Source organism: Tamandua tetradactyla, chromosome 5, assembly GCF_023851605.1.
Source record: "Tamandua tetradactyla isolate mTamTet1 chromosome 5, mTamTet1.pri, whole genome shotgun sequence".
Classification (NCBI taxonomy): Eukaryota; Metazoa; Chordata; class Mammalia; order Pilosa; family Myrmecophagidae; genus Tamandua; species Tamandua tetradactyla.
In genome coordinates this window covers 56,364,076-56,391,924 of record NC_135331.1, presented here as the reverse complement: position 1 = coordinate 56,391,924, position 27,849 = coordinate 56,364,076, and the positions used below count along the sequence as shown (strand labels likewise).

Sequence of the window (27,849 nt, the reverse complement as noted above, 5' to 3'; positions counted from 1 at the left end):
CTGCCAAATATATGCATCCTAACACCTGGAATCAGTGAATATATTAGGTTACATGACAAAAGAGAATGCAGGTTGCTAGTCATCTAACCTTGAAATGAAGAGATTATTTTGGATTAGCTGGGTGGGGGCGATGCAATCACAAGCGTCCTTATAAGGTGAAATAGGGAGCAGAAGAGGAAGAACCAGAGATGACAATGTGAGAAAGACTTGGCTCAATGTTGTTGGCTTTGGATGGAGGATGGGGTCACAAGCCAAGGAACATGTGTGGCCCCTAGAAGCTGAAAATGGCAAGGAAATGGATTCTCTCCTAGAGCCTTCAGGAGGCATGCAGCCCTGCCATCACCTCGATCTTAGCTGAGTTGTAACCCATTTTGGACCTCTGACCTCCAGAAATGTAAGATAAGAAATTTGTGTTGACTTAAGTCACTAAGTGTAGTAATTCACTATAGCAGCAACAGAAAACTGATACAGTCATGTTGGGTAAAAGCCTACATGTATAGGGCAAGAAGAAGTCAAGGAGGTGTGGCTGAGAAGGTGAGAAGGCAGGAAGGAGGAAGAGATGAAAACCAGCATGGTAAGGGGTGAACCCAGTGGCTCCAAATACTGCAGTAAGCAGAGGAGTTTGAAGGGGAAAAACAACCAAAAGCCATTACTTTTGACTATCAGAAAGCCATTTGTCACCCTGGAGAGAACAGTTTCGGTAGTAGTGTGTTAGGGGTTGTGTGGTTTGAAAGGATGCATGTCCCCTAGAAAAGCGATGTTTTAATCAAAACCCCATTTCACAAAGGTAGAATAATCCCTATTCAATAATGTATGTTTGAAACTGTAATCAGATCATCTCCCTGGGTGATGTGATTTAGTCAAGAGTGGTTGTTAAGCCAGATTAGGTACAACATGTCTCCACCCATTTAGGTGAGTCTTGCTAAATTTCTGGAGTCCTATAAAAGAGGAAACATTTTGGAGAGAGAGAGAAATTCGGAGAGAGTAGAGAATGCTGCAGCACCACGAAGCAGAGAGTCCACGAAGCCAGTGACCTTTGGAGATGAAGAATGAAAATGCCTCCTGGGAAGCTTCATGAAACTGGAGGCCAGGAGAGAAAGCTAGCAGATGATGCCGTGTTCACCATGTGCCCTTCCAGCTGAGAGAAACCCTGACTGTGCTCGCCATGTGCCTTCTCACTTGAGAGAGAAACCCTGAACTTCATCAGCCTTCTTGAACCAAGGTATCTTTCCTGGGATGGATACCTTTTGTTGGACATTTCTATAGACTTGTTTTAATTGGGACATTTTCTTGGCCTTAGAACTGTAAACTAGCAACTTATCAAATTCCCCCTTTTAAAAGCCATTCTGTTTCTGGTATATTGCATTCTGGCAGCTAGCAAACTAGAACAGGGATGTGTCCTGGTTTGCCAGGCTTGCTATAATAAATACGGCAGACTGGTTGGCTTACACAGCAGGAATTTATTGTCTTGTAGTTTTGGAGGCTAGAAGCCCACCATCATCGCAATGGTAGGATCACACCTTCTCTGAAGTTTGTAGTGTGCAGGGGCAGTTTGCTGGCAATCCATAACTCAGCCTCCATCACCTACCATCTGTCTTCCCATATCTCCTTACTGTGCCCAAATTTCCTCTGCTCAGAAGAACTCCATTCACACTGGATTAAGCCCCCCCCCCCCCGATTCAGTATGGCTTCACTTTAATAATATCTTAGAAGCCCGTGGGGGGGCATGATTCAATCATAACAATGTAAAAGCCAAGAGTTGAGGGACGATGCAGTAAGCAGTTTGCAAAGAAGTCTGCTGATGAATCAGAGAGCTGAGAGATAGTTTGAATGCATGGAATGGAATAAAGAAGTGTCTGACGTTGTGTCTGATATTTAAGACAGGGGAGAGCCAAATATTTATGAAGTAGGGAAGGAGCCAGCCAGAATGAAGAAATTGAAGTTGGGAGGTGGAAAATAAATGAGAAGCCCAAATCCTCAGAATTGTATCAAAAGCATATGACAAGCACTCAAGTTTCAATAAGTTTCAGTTATTCAGCATTAAAACTGAAGATAGGATAAGTGAAGTTACAGTAAAACACCAAGGAAGGAGGAGGTTGTGGTGAGGAAGGGGGAAGATGCAGGAGCACAGATGGATTGGATACTTAAAGGAAGAGAGTGGAAGTTAAGATGCCGAGGGCAGGGAGGCTGGCTGGAAGGGGGCTAGGGGCTAGACCACTATGGAGGAAGCTTTCACAAGAGGTTTTGTAATGGACACTGCTGTATTGCTTGAGAAAATCAGTTTGTTATAGAAGACAAGGAAAACTCTTATTAAACTCATAAGATGTAAGCATAGATAATAAATAATGTAGTAGCCTGTAAGACATAAGTGAACTGCAGAAGATGTGTGAGATTTAGATAATGAGTGAGCAACTAGAAATAGGTGTTAGGGACAGATGAGGAAGTTAGGGACAGATCAAGTAAGTAGAGCATATATGTGCTGAGCATAGAAAGGGATCAAAAGATATAACACATGACGCACTGAATAATCTGCGGCAGATGAAGCACTAAGTATTTGGTGAATTGTAAAATTACTGCCCATTGATGACACACATTCGGGCCCGTGGGTAGTTGGTCCAGGAAATGCAAATGCAAATGCAGGCTAAGGGATTAGCTACAGAGGATGCCAGGGGAACCTGCCCCAGAGTTCCTCTGATAAAACAAGTTCTGTATTTTGGCGAACACCTTCCATCTCATTTCTCAAACCTCAACTCTGCTATATAATCATATCATCAACAGGGAAGATTGTTGCGGCAGAGAAACTGGACATATAAGTATTGCATAACTGAAAATTCGGGTAGTGTGGGTTTCCCACCCTCTTGGATCATATCTTAAGGATGTCAACCCATCCCATTTCTTTCTCTTGCTCCTTGCTGTGTGTATTTAATAAAGTGTGTGATTCAAGCATCTTAATTTGGTTTGCAAACATTTCTGTTCTGCGACCTCTTGGGGACAGCAAGTCTGGTTGTGGACGCGGAGGCTGTGATTACATCGAGGTCATCTCCCACTCTGCAAAGGTGGAACTGAAGCCATAGAAGAGGATGTTATTCTTCTTATTAGAGGGTATCAGACCTAATGAGGATATTTCCTCCCTCCTTCCAGCCATATTCTAAGGCCCAGAAATGGGAAGTCAGAGGAGACAAATGAAAATAGGTTACAATTTTTTTGTCCTAAAATTTAAGTATAAGAAACTTACCAGAGAGCCTTAGAACAATTAACCTTATTTACTCAGAAGTTTTGATTATTCTAACCTTAGTTAAACCTATGTTTGCTATTTCAAGGTATATTTTAAAAGAAAACAGTTTTCTGAGCAAATTATTACTTTCAATTATTCACTTTCTTCCCTTTTTTAACTATTAGAATCTGGTTTTTAAATAAAATCCAATACGCAAAACAATCAAAAGTGATTTTAGTGGGTGGGCCACGGTGGCTCAGCAAGCAAGAATGCTTGCCTGCCATGCCAGACGACCCGGGTTCGATTCCCGGTGCCTGCCCATGTTAAAAAATTTAAAAAAAGTGATTTTAGTGAGATAAAATTATTTTAAGAGTTCAAATTCATAATACCTTATTCTATCCTTCAATGAGAACATGAGGTTGTTTTATCATACGCCAACATTCATAAGTAGAATTGATACTTGTCAGTTGCAGTCCTATTCTAACTGTAGTTTTACGTTAATTTTGTACTGTTTTTAGTTGTGCCACATCATTACACATCATTAAATGAATCCTGTTTCATACAGGTAAGTAGTTGTAAATGATAACAGTTCTTTTTAACAGCTTATGCTGCAATCTCCAGATATTTTCATTAAACATATCCGGAAGCTTGAAAACAAAGTAGTAAGAAATTTATTTCAAAACTGATTTACTAACAATATATAGTAGTTGCTCACATTTATAACCATAAACAAAATAAGGAAAGACAGGGTACCCAAGTTAACAAGAGGTAATCGATCTATAGCAACACCTTATCATTTGGTGTACCGGGTGGGTGTTTCCTTGTCAGTGCATAATCCGTTATTAGGCTTGAAGACAGAACATGCTAAACAGATGTGGCAGACCCTGGCCTGGCATTCAAGCGAGTCTGGGCTCTTGGACAACTCGGATGATTTTTCCTGCTTGGACATGCACAGGCGTGAATAGTTCAGAAAGACCAATACTGAGCATCACCCTCATAAGCAATGGCACATTTATGAGTTCAACTATTTCTGAGGACTAGAAAAAGACTACTTTAGCCTGACAGAATGAATGAATGAATAAGATGACGTCAAAAAAAGGGGAAGGACTGGAATACTTTACCTCCTACACCCCTGGTTTTCTAAGATATGTTTTGAAATCTAATGCACTGAGGGTGCTATAACAGGCAGCCTCCCTTTCACTCGATGATAATTAAGATAGCTTGTTTTCAACAGAATCTGCCAAAGTTCTTATCTATTGGACACAGTCCTGTTCCTCTCCAAAGCTTTTTCTGCCCAAAGCTGACTGAAATTCACATGCTATAAAAACATAGTAACTGGGGGTGCCTAGGATAGTTCAGTGGTAGAATTCTTGCCTGCCATGTGGGAGACCCAGGTTCGATTTCCCAATCATGCACTTCCCCAAAAAACAAACAAACAAACCAATGAAAACAAACAATAAAAAGTCAACAGTGGTGCTGCAAAAAAGGGATACTCGCATGGAAAAAGAATGAAATGTGACCCCCACCATATAGCATACAATTAAAAAAAGAAAGAAAGAAAAATAGTAACTAACATTGTTAAATTTGGGGGAAGTCTACATGGTTTCATTCTAAATTCATGTTCATGTTTCTGAGCCCTTGGAGTCAAAGAATGCAGTGATGGAAAAAGTCAAAAATAGGATAAACTTGCCAGGTCTAACGCAAGACATTACAAATGAAAATAAGCTGGTGTGACAGAAGGGGGCCAAGCTAGCACTAGCACAAGGTCTGTAGTACTGGGAGGAGGGGATGCCTTCCCCATTATCCCGCCTGGTCTTTTAGTAGACCAGATAGCCTTGCCTACCAATGCAAGTGCATTTAGGTAGAACAATACATGAAATCCCTGACAACAAAGAAAAAGCTGTTCATTTTTCCCAGGTGGTGGTGGTTGATTTAAAAGCAGATTAAAAGAGTATCAGGGAAGGCGGCTCACTGACCCTCCTTTGGAAGAAAGGTGACCTCTAGTGGACAACTGTGTTTTGGAGCAGTTCAAACTATGACTAGGATTCAAAAACAAAAATGATGTCAAAGGTACCCTGTCTTCTCGCCATTTCAAAGAAATTTTTAATTACAATTGTAACAAATATATGTGTGTATACACATATATGAATCTTCAGTTAAATTAATTTTAAAAAGCCTAAAGGTTACGCTGACGCTAATATACCCAAAGTTTCAATCTAGGTCATCTTTGATGGTTATGGAGGTGATAGTCACGGACCAGGAGTCAAAGACTTGCGTTGTGAGCTTGACTATGCTTCTTACTAGGTGTATGCCCTTGGGCAACTGCTTCATATCTATGAGCATCTATTTCCTAATCTATAAAATGGTTGATTCATAAACTGTCATCTCTCTAGCCCTACACTACCTACCACTTTCAGGCAGTCAGGTGGCTAACTTTTAAAATCAAGTCAATTTTATATCATGAAGTTTCCAAATCAGCAATTTAAAACATTAATGTCACAGCAGATAATATTAACATTGGGTGAGTCAGCAAAAACAATATTGAGTGAGTAAGCAAAAGCAATACTAGGTTTTGCTTCATGCTACACCTTCAAAACCTTCCTTATAGGTAACAAAGGCAGAGGTGATGGGTTTTTATTTTCTTTTTACATTGATCATGAAAAACACACTTCAAAAACTAAACACACTAGATAATTTAGTTGGTTATTAATTTGGACAATTACAAACCGACAATTTTTTCATTACGAAAAATATCATAAAAGTAACGGAAACAACTAAAGAAATGTCTTTAGGGAAAGGACATTTAAGTGATTATTAAATACAATTTTTAGCCAATTTTTTATTGATTGATAAACCCTCATGGAAAATATGAAAAAATTGTCATTTTCAAAAGATTTATTTCATAGGATTAAGTAAAATAATGATGAAAAAGGAAATCTAACAATTTATGTAGCACATCGTTTCTGTAAACTATCTGTTCATCTCAACTGATGATATATTTTCCTAGCTTTTCACTGAACACAGGACAGAGATATAATATTTTATGATTAAACTTTATTAACATGATCTCTAAGGAACTAATAAAATTCTTTAGTGGTTTTTATTTTTGTTGCTGGTATTTATATGGAAGTTGTGTTGCGGTGCTGTAAGTATAATGAAATTTAGTACATAAGAGTTTCTTCAGGTAGGTCCTTTAACTGGCTTTTCCAGGGTCATTTAAGCAGCAGCACAAACTGATTTTTACAATCTTTTTTTCATTTTCATCTCCTCAGAAGTGATGCTGAACTTATTTTAGTTGCAAAAGAGCAGAACTTTTTACAGGTGTAAAAAGTTTTCTGAAGTATAATAAAAATGCCAGAATAACATTTAATGGTCTCATTAACTTCCTTTCTCTTAAAGGTTTTTGCATTAAGAAAGTTTTTCATCTTTTAGAAGCAAATTCTTGCAGAGTATAAAAGTACTGACTAAGAAATTATGCTGCTTAGAAGAGTAGCCAGTGGGTGATCTCATTATTCTCAGAAAAGAGGGTTTAAATTAGTCGCGGATTACTCATAAGCAGTGAAGTTAATCTGCACCTTATTCCCAACACTTCTAAAAGTCTAATTTAAACCACTTTTCCTTGGTGACTAGCAAAGGGAGCCTCTTTTTCATATACAGAAACTGGTCCAACAAAATGTTCACTTATTCTAGGTGCTCAGGCTTTTCCCTTAGTTATTAAGAAGGCTTAGTTAGACATCAGCAGGCCGTTTAGGCTCCCAGAACCTTGCAGAAGCATACTTACCTACCTCACTTTGATATTTTGGCCCTCCCCTCATCTCTGATGACAATGAGAGGCTGTAGGGCTGGAGTGTTTTCACTCCTGACATTCAACCAAAGCAAGAACACTAGGAAAATAAACACGGCCCTTTACGCCCAAACACTGAGGACTCTTCTTTCTCTTACCGCTCCTGATTTCCAGTATAACTGAATAGCAGTCAGCTGAAAAAGCAAACATCTGCTTTGCAGACATCAGTGGAAACTTACACTGATGATTTCGGCTACTGTTTTGAGGTTTGCAAAATCAAATTCACTTTCCAAAGGGCAGAAGTGATTTCTCCAGTAAAGCTGTCACTGCAATTGAGATGATCAAACCTCCGACCCTAATTTTAGATGGTACGAAATCATAAAATATCCTTTTAAAAGAAATTTAGACCCATATACTCACCTGGTTGTCCCTGATTCGATAGTCTGAATAGTTTCAGGCTTCTTGATGTAGTTTCTAAATTGTTGTGAAAATTAATGGCCTGCAGCCTTACCCTTTTGAGAATTCAATATACTTCCCAAACCAAATCAGATCATGGCAACTCATGGCTGGAAGCTCCTCTCCTTGGTTTCCAACAGCATTTAGTTTGAAATTCCAAACACCTAATGCCACTACAGATCTTGAACTTCCCTCCACACTTCCTTTACACCCTCGCAATCCTGCTCATTCAACTCTAGCCACACTGGTCATCTTTTAGTTTCCTAGAAAAGCCTTCTCAACCTGCACACCCCTTTCCCTTCACTGGAGTAACTTCTTTTCTTAAAGCCAAAGGCCTTTCCTCATCGCCAGTCTAAATAGGTCCTGCCTTCAATTCACTTGGCATATCACGTTATGTTTCTTTCCCAGCACTATCACAATATGTAACAATTAATTTGCAGGATTTGTAATGCTGATCGGTTCCATTCAACCATATGTACCATGAGAGAGCAAGGACCGTATCTGTCATGTCTGCTGTTCATTTAGCATTGAGCACATAGTAGGTGTTCAGCAAATGTCTGATGAATGAATGAAATTCTCGAGAAGTTTCCTCATATTGGGGCCTTGAGATCCAGAGCAAAAGCATTCCTATGAGCAACTGTTATTGATTCAATCCACCACTGTGGCAAGACTAGTCAAGGGGTCACTTACTCATCACAAGTCAGCAGGTGGCCTCACCTGGGCTCAGGGGCTGATGACCGCCTCGAGAATTAAGCCTGGGAACCCCTTGGCTGCATTTCCTTTCTCACTGTGCACTGTGGCTTTGGCAGGCTCTAAGGGGACCCCTGTCCTGGCAGATCTGCCTCAGGGACAGGACTGTGCCAGCTGGACCTGAGGGCAAAATAATCATTTACAGCTCCCCATGGAAGATTAACACTTACTAAACTGCCTTTTCCTAGATGGCCAATTTAATTTAAAAATCATAGGAAAAAAAAACAGCTAAGTGTTTTTTTTTCCCTTCTCAAATAGCTCTGTCTTGTGATAAATTTTTAGTTCCAGGGGACAGTTTGGCAATATAAGCAAATAATTTAGATATTGCCAAACTGCACACCCAAGAAAACTACTAAGTGCTGTAAAATGGCAGAATTCTAATTTTAACAGAATTTTAAAGCATCCCTTAGTTTCCTATCAAAAGAATAGTGTGACCTGAAATGGCTAGTGGGAATGTGAACTGGGTTTGTGAAAGACTGATCATTTTAAATTTGCCTGTCCTCCAGTGGAGGTTTAGGCTGGAGAAAAAAGGCCAAAAAGAAAAAGAAAGAAGAAATGGAAAGAAGGAATACTGAGAATCTTTTGTTTCCTCAGACAGAGGAAAACAAACAAACCAACAAAAATGACAGCTAAAAACAAGATGTAACCTGCAATTTAGGTTGTGGCTTTCCAGAAAGTATTTTCATATTTGAAGAAGAAAAGCGAGATGTAACTTGGGTCTCTCTCTTATCCAAATGCTCTCTCTCTATAGAAAACATTAACCATGTTCCTTGTTACAGCATCAACACCAATTGTGATTTCCACAGAAAAGGAACTAGTAGGGTTTCAGTACTCTGGGCCCTTGCATGCCCTGTCTCAGTGACAAATTACTCCTGACCCCAGGTGAAGAGTGCATACAGCACAGGGCTGGTACTTCAGAAACAGAAAGCCTGAGTGGGCTCATTTAGCATTAGTCATCAAAATTCTGGTTTAGCCACTACATTTGTGTAGGGACTTCACCTTTCCCAGCTTTGAGAGGATATGGCGAGTTGAATGAGGCAAGTATGCCATCTACCAAACGATAAGTGATATACTGGATCTGGTATGCATCCTTGCCCACCCCTGTCCCGGCTCTTTCCTTACCTTGAGGCTATGGATTTCAGACACACACACTGGAAGGCAATGTCTCTTGTAAAAATGAAATTCTGCGATCCCGGCAAGAAATGCTCTCAAGGAAGGATTCAGTGCTATCTCTGTCATGGATGATAATTCAGCCACACTGTCACTTGGTCTTAAGAAAAACTTGTTCAATTTATTAATACATGGGGGTCATGGCAATAAATGAAGAATCCTTTTGAAATTGAAGCTAATTCCTGATGCTGAAAAAAATATGATTAAAATTGGAAGTGCGTAATGTTTTAGACGCACTCAATTATTCTCTTATTTGCAAACGGCATGGCTAAGGTGTTCTTCAGTAGTTTCAAAATGCCCTTCATCACTGAAGTGTTGACACAATGGATGGGTTTATAAATTAAGTTATTTGACTCCTTCCATGGTCATGTTTCACCATTATTATTATTAGTAGTAGTAGTAGTATTTTTAGGGGTTGCAATGGGCACAGGACTGGCTGCATAATTTGCAGGACACTGTGCAAAATGAAAATCTGAGGCCCCTCATTCAAAAATCGGTAAGAATTTCAGAACATTAATCCAAGATGGCAACTGCAAAATGTTCATCCAAGATTGGGGCCCTTCTAAGGGCAGGGCCCTGTGCAGCCACACGGGATACATGCTCATGCCACCTGTTCTGGGTGAGTCCCTCGACTCATAGTCACCTCTCGTTTACCGAACTGCCTTCCTATACATCCCCTCTTCGGACCCCATCTCCTTCCCCTCTGCCAATCCATTAACCTTTCTACTTGGCCTCCTCTCTGAACATTCCTTTCACCATCTTGCTCTAATGGTACTTGGCTATCCCTGGGTCTTAGTCTGCCAGGGCTGCTGTGACAAATACCACATAATGGGTTGGCTTCGACAACAGGAATTTATTGTCTCACGGTGACAAGTCTCACATCAAGGCAGCACCAGATCACACTTTCTCCCGGCATCTGCAGGGTTATGGTTTGGGTTTGCTGGTAATCCTTGGGGTTCCCTGACTCATGGCCATCTCTCTTTCCTTCTGTGGCTTCTCTTCTGGTTCCTACTGATGCTACATCAGAATTTCCTCTTTTTATAAGGACCTTGGGCCACAGTGGATTTAGACTCATCCTGACTCAGTTAGGCCTCATCCAAATAGAGTCTTGAGGGTTCTGTTTACAAATGATTTATCAACCATAGGACCAGGGGTTAGAACTCATAGATGTCTTTGTGAGGTCATGATTCAATCTACCAAACCCGTGAAGGTACCATCTCCCCTGCAGCCCTTTCAAGTAGTGGCATTTTCTCTCCCACCTCCCTCTTAGCAAAGGGTAGGGATCCTCCTGGCTACTCTCTTGCTTCCAGACAATTGTTCTTCTTCCCTAACACCCAACTCTGAATCTCCTCCCACCAAGCTCCTGATAGCACTCTCAGTTACCCTTTATAGTTGTGGTCATCTCCTCCTTCCTAAGTGTTCTAGTTTGCTAGCTGCTGGAATGCAACACACCAGAAACAGATTGGCTTTTAATAAAAGGGGATTTATTTTGTTAGTTCTTCAGAGGAAAGGCAGCTAACTTTCCACTGAGGTTCTTTCTTACGTGGGAAGGCACAGGATGGTCTCTGCTGGCCTTCTCTCCAGGCCTCTGGGTTCCAGCAACTTTCCCTGGGGTGATTTCTTTCTGTAGTTCCAAAGGCCTGGGCTGAGCTGTGAGTGCTGAGATGAGGTATGCTGAGCTGCTTAGGCTGTGCTACATTGTGCTCTCTCATTTAAGCACCAGCCAATTAAGTCAAACGTCATTCATTTCAGCAGGCACACTTCCTAGCCAACTGCAGATGTAATCAGCAACAGATGAGGTTCACATACCATTGGCTCAAGTCCACAGCAACAGAACTAGGTGCCTTCACCTGGTCAAGTTGACAAATGACTCTAACTACCACACCAGATCACTTTATGCCTTGAAAGTCACTTTCCAATCTTATATACTCTTGTCATAATTCCTGGGAATTTCCATGTCTGCTGGATGATTCCTTCAAAATCTTGGCTTCTAAATTTCTTGACTTTTTCCTCCATCTACGTCAATTATATCTTGCCATTATTAAATCTTGCTATTAGCAACAATTCCATGCTCTCCGTAATTTCAACTTTAAGCTTCTTTGTCACATCCTCCCAGTTTATTCTCTCTAGTACTCTGATTTCAATAATTCTTCACCCACAATAGCCCTACACTCCATAAACTTTCTACCATTTTATCATCCCTTCCTTCCACTGTGTCCTCCCTTCTCTCTCTACACATCCTAGATTCCATGGTCTATCATTATAACCACTGCATTTCTGACTTCATCACGTTGGCCCCTTTCACATCTTCATACAAACTTGGTCAAATCCTGACAGTGGAAAAATCCAGCTCTCTGCTACTCTGTGCCTGCTCCCGGGCTGATAGATGTGGCTGGAGAAACACACACAACCATAATAATCGGTTTTACTTTAAATTCATGACCACTGATCCCAAGGGCAACCTTGGTACTGACTGACGCCCTCTTTATTTCCCCAGTCCATTCATTCTCACCCTTTCCTAGACAACCACAAAACTCCCAGAAAGAGTTGTCCAGACTTGCAGTCTACAATTTCTCGCTCCCTTTTATTCTTCTTTGAATACCCTATAATCAGGCTTTTGTCCCCACCATGCCACTGAAACAGCTACACTACACCTTTCTAAATCCCAACACCAAATTCCATCTTCATCATACTAGGTCTACTCACAATATTCAACACAGTTGGCTTCTATGACAACATTCTCTCTTGGTTCTTTCCTTGCATTAAAGGCCTCTCCTTTGCAGTCCTTTCTCATTTCTTCCACCTCTACCAACTGGAGCTGTACTGTCCAATAAGTAGCCGCAAGTTACAAGTGGCTATTTAAATTTAAAGTAAATAAAATTAAAATTTCAATTTCTCAGTTGCAGTAGCCACATTTCAAGTGCTCAATAGCCATACATGTCAAGTGACTCCCGTCTTGGATAGGGCAGATTCTAGAACATTTTCATCCTCCCAGAATGAGTCTATTGGTTAGAACTGCATTAGAGGATCCAAGACTCAGGCCACAGATTTCTTCTTTATCTAAATTCATTCTTGTGGAAATATCATACAGTCTCCTGGATGTTACCCTCAAAGATTATTTCCATCTCTAGCCTGGACCTCTCCCTGCACTGCAGACTTTTATCCAACTGTCTGCTCCACTTGCATATTTAATAGGTTTCTTAAATTTATTGGACCAAAAACAAGCTCTTGCTCTCTCCCAACCTCAACTTCCTCAAACTTTTCGACCCAGTGCTCCCCATTTTAGTAAGTGATAGTCCCACACTTCTGAGGCTCATCCCTAAAATCTGAGGGTCATCCTGGACTCCTTCCTGCCTCTCACATCCCACAAGACATCAGCAGATCCTCTTTGGCTGACCCTTGCTTCAAATATATCCAGACTCTGCCCACTTTTCACCACCTCCACTGCTACCATTCTGCTCTGAACCATCATTCGCTCTCACCTGGATTACTGCAAAGCTCTTCTGCCTAGACTTTCCACTTCTGCCTTTTCAACTTCTTGTGACCTTGATCTGTTCTCAACTAAATGGCCAGAGTAATTTTTTTTTTAAATGATCTGATCACATCACTTCTCAGGTGTGCTCAGAACCCTCTCCTGGCCTCCATCTCACTCAGAGCAGATGCCAGGGTAGAAATCTGTTTTGAGCCTACAGACATCTACATCATCTGCCTCCCAGCACCCCTGTGCCCTGCCCTCCCCCATCTTCACCCAGACCCTGCCACACAATCAGGCTGAGCATGCTGCCTCTTCAGGGCCTTTGCACAGCCTGCTTCCTCTGCTTGGCAGTCTCTAGCCCAGATATCCATGTGACTTGCTTCTATACTACTTTCTTCAGGTTTCTCCTCAAATGTCATCTTAGCATTGAGGTCTTCCCCAATCACCCTGTAAAAGCATAATCCCTCTTCAATGCCTTTCCCCGTCCCCTGCTCCCTATCCCACTCACTCTGCTTTATTTCCCCCCATAGCACTTACAGGTTTAAAATACTACATATGTACTTGCTTACTGTTTAACCCCCCACTAGCATATAAGCTTTAGAATGGTAGGGAACTTTATTTTGTTCAGAGATGAACTTCCAGAATCTTTAACACTGCCTAACACATAGCAATCCCATAATAATCATTTCTTAAATGAATGAATGAACGGAGGCACAGCTTTTCTTTCTCTTCTTACATTTCCTCACGTTTTAGTTACATTGCTCTAGTTACCATCCCCACATCCCTTAAAGCAAAATCCATTTAATTTTACAAAGAATCAAAGTTAAAGATTTAAAAATATTCTATACTATACTGATAAACACTTGAAAATATATATATACTTAAAAAATAACTTCTCTGTAATTATAATACTTAGAAATTTTAATCAGTTCAAGACTCTCATGGAAGAAATAATTATTTCGAGGTTTAACTTTGAGGTCTCATTTAGATTTACATAGCAGAAGTTCCTAATACTATTCTGATTAAGGTAGATGCAGGGGGGAAAGTTTCCTTTTTTTCCCCATGTAAATAAATTAAATTTATTGCTGAATTTCCCCATTACCATTATAGAAATGTTTTAAACACTAAAATTTCACAAATTATTGAGTCCCCAAAAGTTGAACAGACTTTAAAAGAACAGAAGTGATATTAGAAAAATTTTTTGAAGAAAAGTATATTGTCTAACTGCAAAGAATTAAGTATCCAGTCAATGAATGGCACAAATACAGACCTCAAAAAGCACTCAGTCAACACCCAGAGCTCACTGTCTGAGTTATGAAACAGATTCATTTCGAGAAAAAGTTACACGTTCAATTCGTTTCTGAACTAGCCTGTCTTGTTACTGCCTTTCTTTTGAAAGAAAAGAAGAGAGCTAAGTCTTCACTGCTACAGGGACGAAATCCCGTAACGAATTAGAGGAAAAGGAGTTGTTGTCTCCCTCCCCTGATACCTGACAAGAGAACGGTTAGTACAGAAATGGCTTTGGCACTTTAACCCTTAAACATTATTCCACACCTTAGGGGGTACTTGAATATCGTAGCCTTACATGATTTTTTTATACCACATTATCTCCATACATTTTATGTACATCATATGTACAACAAAATTCCTTCATTCTAAAATTAAAACAGGTTGACCTTAAACAGGTTTACATTAAGTCTCTGTATTGGCAATTCACTTGGAGACCTTTCTTCTTAACTTTTATGCCATACAGTGACTTAGTTTTGTTTGTTTAAGCTACCTTCTGGGGTTTACTTAATGGCTCGATAGTTTAATGCAAATGGCCAGTCTTAGTTTGAATTTGTTCTGAGACTGAAATCACACACCACTGACTCTCTTTTGAAGATGTTTCACCTTGTTGGATAGAGGTAGTGTCATGTCTGGGTAGCCCACAATGATAGATGGAAACATCCAGAGCAAACATGAGTGTTACTTGTAATCCAAACGCCATCGCGGAAGCAACAGTGGAAAGGACAATGGCTCCTGCGGCAGCAAATCCTTTCATGATGTTGTCTGTGTACCTGACCACGACAGAAGTGCAGAGGTCTCCGACATTTGGAAGAAAGATGACAAGCCAGGCATATGTGTAACCACAGAAAAATCTGTTTTCTTTAATTTCTGTTTTATCTGACAAGTAAATGTCAACTAATGTCACATCAATCCCTGATAGATACATTTGAATGTTTCTCACCCAAAGGGAAGTGTCCCAACTCTTTAAAACTTTTCCAAAATATACTCCTGCAAATCCTGAGAACAATACAGCAATAGCTATAGAGCCAAACCCTAACAATGGATTCTGTTCCACTACAACTTTTGTAGCTTGGGCTGCTTTCCACTGCACAAGTGTAACTCCACCACATAGCATAAAAAATCCACTGTAATTAGCTGAGTGTCTGGTTTAACATTAAACCAGTACATAAAGAAGTACAGGGAGTCTTCAATTGATAGGTCATCGGGTACACTGCTGCATCCAGATCGCTAAGAGCCAGTAAAGCCATGTTGTTCTGAGCAGCGTACACTAACAATGGCACACTGAACTTCATCAGTTCCTTGGGGCTCCCCAAGACATTTTTTCTTAAGGATGCCTTGCACCTACCCAGACTATCAGTTTCTTTAGCCAAAATCCCCACACTTAGCAATAACTTTATACCTTCTGTGGTACACACAGCTGTGGCTGAAAAGTAGAGTTCTTCGTCTGATGTCTTTGTGTATCTTAAAGCTACAGCGTAAGCTGCAGCCACCAGGCTCATCACTGTCAAGAAGTATAACCTGAATAATAAACTCACATTCTCTGCTGGGGCAGCCATCATTCCCCAACAGCCCTGTGCGGAACTCGGGAACAGTTTTGTAGTTGCTGCTGTTGTTTTAAATAAAACCCTTGATACTAAGAACCGGTTCTGCTGCTCTACCTTGGGTAAATCACTTGAAACTACAGAATTGACCTTAGGGTTGCTCACCTGGGGCCACAGAGCTCTTTTTACAGAATGCTCACCAGAAATCTGGTCAGAGAGGTGGAAAAGGCCAGCAGCAGAGTCCTCTACTTTGCCAAGTGTATCGCCCTATAACCAGTACAGCCTTCATTCAAACCTGGTGTGGTCTCCTCCTGGGAGTAACTGCGCAATCCCAACCAAGCCAAACCGCCTGGAGACTTGGGGAGAGATGACTCCCAGGACCTGATTACGGAAGCCATGTGCACTGAGGTCAGGGGTACAGCCTGGGGGCTAAACCCCACCCTGGTCCCAGACCTCGCCCAAGGGAGACAGGAGGAGAAAAGCACCTTGGGGAAGACCAGGTGGGACTAGCTCTGGCACCAGCTCAGCCTCCTGGGGGCCTGTCATAGGCCTTGGCCTACAGCCCAAAGGATGGGAGTCAAACCCTGTGTGCTGGTTTGAAAGGAAGTGTGCCCCCTAAGAAAAGCCATGTTTTAATATAAATCCCATGTCATAAAGGTAGAACAATCCCTGTTCAATACTGTATGTTTGAAATTATGATTGGATCATCTCCCTGGATGATGTGATTTAGTTAAGAGTGGTTGTTAAACTAGATTAGGTGATGACATGTCTCCACCCATTTGGGTGGGTCTTGATTGGTTTATTGGAGTCCTGTAAAAGAAAAAACATTTTGGAGAATGGGAGATTCAGAGAGAGCAGAGAAAAATGACATAGCCATGAGAAGCAGAGTCCACCAGCCAGCAACCTTTGGAGATGAAGAAGGAAAATGCCTCCCAGGGAGCTTCATGAAACAGGAAGCCAGGAGAAGAAGCTAGCAGATGATGCCATTTTTGCCATGTGCCTTCCCAGATGACAGAGAAACTGTGACTGCGTTCACCATGTGCCTTCCACTTGAGAGAGAAATGCTGAACTACATCAGCCTTCTTGAACCAAGGTATCTTTCCCTGGATGCTTTTGATTGGACATTTCTATAGACTTGTTTTAATTGGGACATTTTCACGGCCATAGAACTGTAAACTAGCAACTCATTAAATTCCCCTTTTAAAAAGCCACTCCATTCTTGGTATATTGCATTCTGGCAGCTAGCAAACTAGAACACCCTGGATGTAGTGCCTCGCCCAAAGTCAGGGTTTAATCAAGAGCATGAGCTATTATTAACTCTGCTTTCCAGTCCCTGTAAATTCCTTTGAAAAGTAAAGAATTCTCTGCTCTTACAACCATTTCCTTAGGAAGCAGTTCAGGGTGGGAAAATGTTTTCTTAGCAGGGGCTACTTGGGGGACAGAACCTGGTAGCAGATATCAAACAGAGAAGAAGCAATGCAATTTATTCACAGCAGTGGTAGGATTTTTTGTGTGCCTCAGAAGAGATATGGATATGGATTAGGGAGGGTGAGTGGATTTAAAATATGTCCACAAATTATTTGATGCTCCTGCCGTCAAGAGGTACAGCCTAATTATATTCCTCTTGAACAGCGGTTGGACTTAATGACTTTCTTCTATGGAACAGGAAACAAAAAAGCAGAAATGACAGACCAGTCATTTCAGAGACGAGGTCATAAAAGGCAAAGCAGCTGTACTTCTCCCCCTTGCACCACTTGGAACTGGGGGGAAAGTGAGGAACTGAAACCTCCAGCCTCTAGCCACATGAGTGAGCCACCCGAGCAGAGGCTGCTCCAGCCCAGGTCAGCGTCCTGTCCACACTCTAATGGGAGACCCTGAGCCAGAACCACCCTGCCAAGCCGCTCCCCGATTCCTGACCATCAGAACAGTGTGAGATAACACCTGTTTGCTGTTTTAAGCTGCGGATTGTGGTAGTCAACTGTTGGACAGCAATAGATAGCTACAACAGAGAGTATGGACCACACAGTTAAAACTTCTCTGATTTTTAAGTTAAGGGCACAGAACAAATAATTTTATTAAGTAAATGGAAAAAAAGTTATAGTCTTCCAGAGAGGAAAAGGAGTTGTGATGCCACCATTGACTGCACTGGATTTCTTTGTCGGCCATGCACGGTCCTCACGCTGTCACCTGAGGCAGGACATGTGGCTTCTCCAAGCCTCAGTGCTTTCTTGCAGGTGGGTTAGGAAGCCTGCATGAGATCATGAACCCAAAGCCCTGGGCACAGCTCCTGGCACTAGAAAGCGGGTGGCAGTGCAGGGATTGCCCATCCCAGGTCGCCCTCCAGGTACATAAAAGGCCCTACTGTGGGCTGGTGGCCCTGCTGGCCCTGTGGGCTCTCAGGAACGCTTTGTCCACAGCCCCACACCGCCCCTTCCGGGGAAAAAAGATAGGATCCCGAGGTGAGGAAGAAACTGGAGGAGAGAGAAGCAGATGACAAAATCTGCAGGAAGTTTACAAGTGATCAGAGACTTGCTGCATTATTTGCAGACTCTTCCACTTTAGTTTTTTCATTTATTTATCTATTATTACTATTTTATTTTCACATGGGCAGGCACTGGGAATCGAACCCAGGTTTCTGGAATGGCAGGCGAGAACTCTGCCTGCTGAGCCCCCGTGGCCCGCCCTCCACTTTAGTTTTGAATTTCAGAGCCTTATTGTCCCCACTTAAAAGGACATACCAGTTATTCTTCACAGGTTTTAGGTTGCTTTTTAGTATTAGTTACAGCAGTCTGGGGGGGGGGCACTGAAGGTACTACTTTGATGTAAAATGCCCTCTTCATTTAGCATCACTCCAGAATGAGTGACGTTTCCACCCAACGGCCAGTTGCCCCTTCATACCTACCACTGTTTTTAGAATAACATTTATAGGCTTTGTAAACATTTTCAGTTCATCACTTTTGAGGGGCTGGTCTGACTTTAGGGAATATGTTCAGGCTTTGGATAACTGTAGTTGCTGAAAGTCTCACCATCAGAAGAGCGAAAGGTGACTGCATATTTATTTTAAATTTGGGTTCTTGAACTTTAGCACTCTGTGAGTGCATGCAGGTAAAAATAGGAAAATCAAAGCAGTGGGGGCGCTAAGGAGAGCCTGGGAGATTGGATTCCCAGGGCCACTGAAGACCAAGGCTGGGAGCCTGTGACTGGCAGAAGTCCTGCACAGAGTAAAAATCCAGTGACAAAAGTTCAATGAGGAACTGAACCAGAAGGTGACGGCTTACACTCAGTGCCTCCTCTGTGTCATAAAAAAGCTTCAGATGAAAAGAAGTATTAATCCAGTCAGTACTTCACCATAGGGCCATACGGGTGGACTTAAATCTGATCAAATCAGCAGTAAGAAGGTTTCTTTCTAAAGCAATCTAGGAAGAAAAACAAGCCCCATACTGTAGGCATTTCTAAAAAGTCAGCCACAGAGATACAGATAAGGACAAACACTACATGAGAAAATTACTCGAAACCTGGCTAAGTGCTTCTCAAAGCATTTTTCTTTCACTAGAAAGCAGACACAATTCACTGTCCATGTTGCTTTCTGCCACTTAAGAATCTTACCTTCTTTTCAGTGCTGCCCTCTGATAATGCCCCGTTGCTTGCTTTTCATCATTCCTTGTCTGCACAGATAGTTCTTTACCTGAGTATCAATTATATTTTTTATATCAATGGGTTGCCCTTAATTTAATTTTATTCATCACAGAGATTTGAGTCCTTCATTTGGCCCACACATATTTATTGAGGGCTTAATATAAAACAAGCATGCTGTCAGATGCCAGGCAAACAAAGATGAGATAAGACACATCCCCACTCTCAATGCATAGACAGACACAGAAACAGATCATTACGCAATAGAGTACATATTTACATTATTTATATATGATACAACATAGCATAATATACTATATAATTAATTGGTTAAGGCACATAGCCAAGTCTGGGTGAGGGAGGGTTAGGAAAATTTTTCTGGAATAGTAATGGTTTTAATGATGAGTACAAGGTACCTGGACAGTTTTAATGATGAGTACGAGGTACCTGGACAGGTAAAAGACAGCGGGTGGGGTGGAGAAAGCAATTCAGGCAGAAGATACAGCAAAGGCAAAGGCTAGGAGCTAGAAGGAACACAAGTCAGGAAGTTCAGCAGATTGGCAGAGTACAAGGGGTGGCAAGAAATGAGAGCAGAGATAAAAGTAAGGCCCAGATATGAAATGCCTCAATGCCAAATTTAGGAGTTAGGCTTTGCCTGAGGAAGCTTTGACTAAAGACCCAGCTGAACAGGTAGATAGACCAGGAGTGGAGGGAAAAACAGAGGCAGGGAGACCAGGTGGAGGAAGCTGCAGGGGTCAAGGCAGGAGGTAATATTTGTAGACTTGTGGTGGAAGCTGGGATGGGGGGAGGGGTGATTTGAAGACACAGGTAGAAGGCAAAACTGGCGGGACCTGGTGCCTGATTGGTTGTGCGAGCTGAAGGGGTGGAGGCCACTGCCATTATCTGAGATGGAGGGTCCTGGCACAGACACAGGGAAGAGGTGAAGAGGACGGTGAGTGAGCTTTGAACACATTGCACGTGAGATGGTTTATATAATGTTTCTCCAGCTGTCTTCGAAAGGTAGAAGAATGTATGTTAAATTTAGCAGTGCTACAAGGTGAAGGTGGCAAATGCTGTGTTAATGGAACATGTCATGGATCCATCCAGCACCCTGGCTGACACTGCCTTTTTCAACATATCACTCTGTCCCCACGAGGCAGCCACCAAAGCAAGGCGGCCACCACCCACCCCATGGAGAGACTGTGTGAGAAACCTACGCATTCTCCCTGATCTAAGGGTTATAAGGGACCATTGTCTTCAAAGGTGGTATGCTTTGATGTGGAAGTGCTCTTGGAGTGAATTATATATATTTGACAAATTTAAGTTGTTGTCTTGTTATAAAAATAAGCAAGGCTACATCAATCTTGAGTACCAGGACCACTGGGAAGTCTTAGTATATTTGTAAAAGACTCCTAATTTATTTATGGTTGAGGCAGGGAGACCATGATAACCCACAGAGTCCAATTTAATATTTATTAACTGCCTACTATGTGACAGGCCAGGGGTTCTCAGTATGACTTAATAGGACACAGGCTAACAGATGCTCCCTGGAGGGAGTGCGGCATGGGAGAAGGTCTTTCAGATGAGTTATTCTCAGATGATTTTGTAATACATACCCCTCCTCTTTAAGAGCCACAAGACACAGCAAAATATTAAAGACTGAGAAATCCTACAGCAAAGAAATTCATTTAACTCAATCTGGCCTAGCGTCAGATGTGGAATCCTCCTGCATATAATACCAATGTATAGCCCCTGAAATTAGGATTACTTCAATCCTCAAAATGGACTCATTTTTCAAATGAAGAAGAGAAGCTCTAAAACCACACAGCCAGGAAACTGACAAGGATATATCAAAATCAGACCTTCTTTTTCCAGCTTCAAGGCCTGATTTACAAATCTCAGATGAAGGAGGCAGGAAGTGCTAAAAGCCAAGTCTACACACTCAATTTACATCAGGGTGACCCCTAGATTCTCTACTGGGCATCAGGAGCCAACTGAGGCTCCTGGGGGTGTTCCCATCAGGGTGACATGTCATTCTATCTTTCAAAGTCCTCTACTTTTTTCCAGCCTCTATAAAATACTATTTCATTCATCTGTGTACATCCACGAGAGGAATTTTGACCTCTGCTGCATGAACCTTAAATAGGTCATCGGGCACAGGTTGGTTCCCAAAGAAGGAGACACTACGGTAGAGATTCACTGGCAGGAAGATAAATGAGAAGTGCCATGGGGTTCAATATTTGGGGGGAATAGAGAGAGTAAGAGAGCAGAAGGAGAAGGTGAATCTGATGCAGTCACCGCGAAGGCCTTGGCAAATCCTGCAGGGCCCTCTGGAGCTGAGCTGGCCCCTGAGTGTTGACCCAAGCAAGGCCAGGCCTTTAAGTCCCAGCATTAACCAGTCACTGATGTGGACTGACCCTGGGAAGGGGGCATGACCTTGAACAAGGCAGCTTCAGTCATGGGCAATCCCGGGAGAGGGTGTCCGCTGAGAACGGTGGGCTGCCAACATTCCTAGTCGCTGCTGGGAATGAGGGCTTCCCTCTGGAGAGAGGGGGTGGGAGTGGGGGTGAGGGTGTCACCGATCCGGGCTGGCTGATGGAACCCTTTACATCATTCAGGTCCTGCTGCCCATCAACACTCAGGTGCACAGAGTCACCTCCATTCCACAGAGGCCAGCAGAAATCAGCACCTGGGCCGGGGGCTTGATCACACCGACTTTATCTTTAGAATTGCAGAGTCCCCAAGAAATTTTATACTTCTCTTGTGTCCTTAGTGAGGTATAAGAACGTGGTCAATAATCAATATGTATGAAGAGGAAAGAGTGAAGGATCTGAAGCTGAAGTTCTCATTTTAAATCCTAGAGCCGCCATGTGTAGACATAGAAAATTATATGCATCATTAAATTCTGTGAATCTTAGTTTCATCATTTATAAAGTGAGAATAATAAAAACCCTTATCTTACCTAAGCTACAGGGTAATGAGATGGTGAACTGAAAGCGCTTTGCACACTAACAAACTAATTCACAAAAATAAACAAGAATGCTACACAACTAATTAATTTCAACTAACAACACTGAGTTATTTTTGACAGATGATGTTGCTTTTCTAACTAATATACATATGGTACAAAATACAAGGCAAAGCTTCTTTTAGGTTGGATAGGCCTATATTCTGTGTGCCATGCAATATATGTAATTTCCCAACACTCGTTTCCGCTTTCTCAACTGTGAAAGTATTCCACTGTATGATATGCCATTATATCATTTGCATTCATGTAAAAATATTTATGTGTATTAAGTCCATCTCTGTTCCTTTACATCTTCCCTTTTATTTGCCAATGTATCAGTTAGGATTTCACTTTGGCAGTTATGTTAAGGGCAGGCAATGGTGGCTCAGTGGCAGAATTCTTGCCCGCTGTGCTGGAGACCCGGGTTCGATTCCCAGAGCCTGCCCATGCAAAAAAAAGAAAGTGGGATAAGCATACAGTGGAACATTGTTAAGTAATAAGAAAGAACAAGCTTCTGATACATGTTACAACATGGATGAAGTTCAAAAAATAATATGCTAAGTGAAAGCGGCGAGATGCAAGAGATTATAGACGATATGATTCCATTTATATGACATGTTCATGTCCAGAAAAGGTGAGTATATAGAGATAAAAAGCAGATCAGTGGTTGTCTGGGGCTGGGGTTGGCCACAGGGATTGACTAGCAATGGGCAAAAGGAATCTCTGGGATGGTGGAAATGTTCTAACTTTGGATTATGGTGATATTTGCACAACTCTGCAAATTTACTAAAAATGCTGAATTGCATACTTAAAGCAGGTGAGTTTTATGGTATATAAGTTACATCTCAGTAAAGCTCTTAAAAAATTAGAAGGAACTTATTTCCATACCATGAGGCCTCTGCAAGCAGCCAAGTCCAGGGCAAGTATGAGGCTTTTCTGTAGTCTTTAGGGATCCAGGCTTTCCCTTTGCCTCAGCCATCCCTAGCATGTGTTCCTGTCCTTGTGTTCATACCTCAACCTTCCTGCCAGGCTAGAAGAAGAGAAGCAGTGGCACTTGACAATGGCACTGCCCTGCTAAGTCAGTCCCTTTAAGGATCTTTCTGGGAAGCCCCACTCAATAATACCCTTACAGATCACTGGCTAGAATTTCACCTGACCATTCTTAACTACGAGGGAGTATGGGAACTGTAGGTATTTTGCACCTCCAGTTAATCAGGTTTTGCTGGTAGGGAAGAAGGGCGCAGTGGACACTGGGAAGAGCAGCTAGCAATCTGTGGGGGGCGTTGGTCTTCTAGGTCAATGTAAAAATAAACTCAACCATCACTGCTTGCATCAAAGAGCAATGTTTGGTTATAAGGCAATAATCCAGATGATATAGACCATCTCCTTTTGAATGGCTTCTTACAATCATCAAAGGGAGAGCGAGAACTTTAAATTCTCAGTGAAAACATAAGGAGTCCAGAGAAGGTGTCTGTGGCTCTGTTGAGAAACGCTAAGTTGCTCAACTGTTCAGTGTTTTCATATTTTTATCTCTAGGATCAAAACTTGAAGGTTGAGCCATTTAGTACGGTGGAAAGAAGAGAGGATTTGAGTTAGAAACATCTGGATTCAAAACTTAGCCACTCCTCTCTCTCTAAGCCAACTCGGCAGGCTTGTTCCCTACGTGGGACATGACTCCCAGGGGTGTAAATCTCCCTGGCAAGATGGGACAGAAACCCTGGGATGAGCCAGGAGCTGGCATCAAGGGATTGAGAGAGCCCTCTTGACCCAAGGGGGAAGAGAGAAATGAGACAAAAGAAAGTTTCAGTGGCTAAGAGATTTCAAACAGAGTTGAGAGGTTATCCTGGAGGTTATTCTCACATATTACACCGATATCCCTTTTTAGTTGATGGTGTATTGGAGTGGCTGGAGGGAAGTACCTGAAACTGCAGAGCTGGTTCCTATAGCCTTGACTCTTGAAGATAATTGTAAAAAGTCACATTTACAATGTGACTGTGTGATTATGAAAACCTTGTCTGATGCTCCTTTTATCCAGGGTATGGACAGATGAGTAAAATAATATGGATATAAATAAATGAATAATAGGGGGGATAAAGGGTAAAATAAACTGTGTAGATGGAAATACTAGTGGTCAATGAGAGGGAGGGGTAAGGTATATGGTATGTATGAGTTTTTTCTTTTTCTTTTTCTTTCTTTTTCTGGAATGATGCAAATGTTCTAAAAAATGATCATGGTAATGAATACACAATTATTTGATGATATCGTGAGCCACTGATTGTACGCCATGCATGGAATATATGTATGTGAAGATGTCTCAGTAAAAAATATTTTAGAAAAAAGAAAGAATGAGTGAAATCGTGAGACATGCAACTAGGTGAATGAACCTTCAGGACAGTATGTTGAATGAAATGTCGGAAACAAGAAGACAAATATTATCATGCCTCACCAAAAAAAAAAAAAAGCCTTAACTATATACCCTTTAGCAACTATGCCTTGGGTAAGTCCCCTAACTTGTCTAAGCCTCACTTTCCTTCTCTATGCAAAGGAGACAATAATCCCTGCTTAATGGTATTATTGGGGGGGGGGGGGATTTAATAAGACAGCAGTTGTAAAGCACTTGCCTGTGCTTTAGCTTCCTTCCGTCACAAAACCTACCACTGAATGGCACAACGCTGCCTCAGGCACTCAGCCAAGAAGAATCGAAATCCTAATATTTTTTCCTTGCAAAAATTAAACAGCTGTCTTGGACTTCACCAACCATGGTTTCCTCACATTTCCCATCCTACTCTCAAGAGAATTCCTAATTAGATATCATCTGTTCAAAACTCTCTCTCTCTCTCTCTCTCACACACACATACACACAACGGTCGGGGGAGGCAAAATAACAACAACAAAGAAAATCACTGATGATAAAAGTTAACGTGTAGGGAAAAAATATCTAAAAATACTGTTTTATTTTTTGAACCCAAGGTGGTGTAACTTTCCTAATAGCCAATTCTTTCACAGACTGAGAGAGAACATTTAGAAAAACACGCCCACCCAATTTAAGCACATTAAAAAGAGCAGGGCCTGTGTCTAGTGCTCGTGAAGCAGGTGTGAAGGTGGAGGGGCTGGCAAGAACCCCAGGCCACTCATTTTGCCCATTATTCATACATCAGTTCAACTGCGCTCACAAGAAGCCTCTGCCATCGCTTTCTTCACAAAGCACAAACATAGCTAAAAACAGGAAAATGCGCAAATTGGCTGATGGTGATCACTTCACAGCTTTTAAGTCGTCTGAAACTTCAGTGGCTTTTTAAGAGTCTCAGTTAAACATTGGTGGAATAAAATCCAGATTTCTGCAGGCATGCTAGGTATCTCAGAGAAGAATGAATCCAAAGCAAAACTGTGAAATCAGTGAACACAAAGTTAGGACAATTATTTAGTATCTCTCCATTCGATGCTATTAAAATATTAAACCTACAATAATGATGCTAACCTTGAGAATAAGCACGTTTGGTTTACTTAATCAAGCGAGAAGAACAGGCTAACAAAGCTAACGCAATACTTTATGATACAGTTTGGTTTTTTCAAGTCACTTTGTATCAGCGATCTATTTTTTCTTTCTGTTCTGACTCATCTGACCACCATACTCACTTGCCCATCTTTTTAGTCCCCTCTGAAAAAGGGAAGAGAAAGACTACAGGTAGTGACTCCTCTCCTGGAGATTTTTCAAGCTGCATTGTCAAGAGAGGCCCTTGGATAGGAGGCAACAAGCTTTGCTCAGTGAACAGCAGCTCCGCCTGCCAAAAGCGAACAGCTGTCGGGACTTCTACAGCCGCAGCTGCCAGTTTCCCAGGAACTCTCTCCTGGATCCCAGATTGAGAAATCCTCTTTCGTCCTTCATTGCCCTCCACAGCTGATGGAAGTTCCTTTCCACTCCTGGGTTTGTGCAAAATTTCTCCTACGCTGAGAGCTGCCCCATTCCACACTCGAGTTAGAAGTCAAAAGCAAAGCGAAACAAAATTCGTCATCTGTCTTTACTTGAGAGTCATGCTAGATGATAATTACCCCAGTCCTGTCTTTCCTCTCAACTCCTACCCCAAAGCATGGAACACAGGAAAAGTCCTGTTACTCTAAATGTACAGACCAAAAAACCCATTTAACCCAGCTTGGCCTACAGCTCAAAACAATAGCTCACAGTAGAAATGCCTGTGGATTTGGTGATATTAAAGTCCATACAATGAGTACTTTCTCCTCTGTCTGTGTAGCAATAATTCCCCCTCACAAACAAACAAAAGCCCCAACTGCTTACATGTGTATACTGGATTGTAGTAATATTTTCACATTTGTACAGGATTTAGTTTCAAAACACAATTGATCGCTTAGTGTTTTACTATGAGTGCAATTAGGCTGATAGATCTAATTTTTAAGTGAACAGTTGGCAAGGGAGAGGATGGCTCAGCAACAGCTGACTTCTTCATTTAGTTATTCGGGCCTCCACTAAGCAAAGAAGTGTTAGGTATGAGGGGCCGCAGGTCCCCCACACCCCAACAGGGCCTGCCCTCAGAGCGCTCCCCCTCTGTCCAGGGAAAAGTCACATTTGGGACAACTGTTTACAGGATACAAATGGGGGAGCAGCGTGCCTTGGATGTACTGGTTTTGAGCGCTCAGGGAAGGCCTGAATCCTGGGTTCCAAAGGGTCTCTGGAAACCTTCCAATTAAATTCGCTTACTTGCTCGTTAAAGCACTTCTAGAAGTGTCATTCATCTCACACCCTCCCTGTGTGTGAGGGGGCGGCATAGCTCCTGGGACTCGCCTTTCAGTGGATTCTCAGTCCACTGCTCTAATCAAGACACCAGGGGTCAGCAGTTCTCCAAAAGTGGTGAGTCAGGTTAAGGGCCCCAGTTCCCGGGGGTGCTGCTGGGAGCGGGGTGCGATAACTGTCCCAATAGGGAGAGTCCAAGAGATGTGGGGCTTCTTTCCCCAAACCCATTCCCCTTTATTAATTACAACGCTAACTTTTATGTGGGCGCCCTCAGCACCTGCAGTAAAGACCAGGTGCTGGGAGGAGGCTGAACTGGGGGTGGGCACATGGTGCAGGGTTGGCTGATCTGCATTATCCCACCTCCTGGCTCCATTACCTTGGTACAAGGATAGGTGTGTGACCCTACTTGGGCCAATAAGATAGAGGAGAAATTTGCTGAGGATGACTAGGGAACCAGTTTCCTCGCTCTTCTGAGAGTATGCTTAGAAGTGATGATTTCTCTCTTTCTTCCCTGCCTCCCAACCCCCCCTTGAATGTAGGTGAAGAAACTCAAAGCCCTGGAGATGTAGAAAGTCACCCGGCAACCGACAGGCATGGGGGAAGGGCAGCCATACGATGAAGGTGACAGTGAAAAAAGTAGAACAGAGAAGTGAACAGCCAAAACAAACAAAAACAAAGAAACAGGGTAGGCGTGATGTCATTTTGGGTCAATGAAGCAAAGGAATTCTGAACCCCTCTCTAACCTCACTTTCCAGCAGCATGAGCCAGTGACTTCTCCTCAC

The 27,849-nt window shown here is 42.1% G+C and overlaps 1 protein-coding gene and 1 pseudogene across 5 annotated transcripts in view; both read right to left on the bottom strand.

Annotated features, from left to right (window-relative positions):
* The window catches only part of SCHIP1 (schwannomin interacting protein 1), a 173,293-nt gene that overhangs the window by 59,149 nt on the left and 86,295 nt on the right, over positions 1-27,849 (bottom strand). The window lies entirely within an intron of this gene.
* On the bottom strand, positions 20-26,838 carry LOC143684190 (CMP-sialic acid transporter pseudogene; annotated as a pseudogene).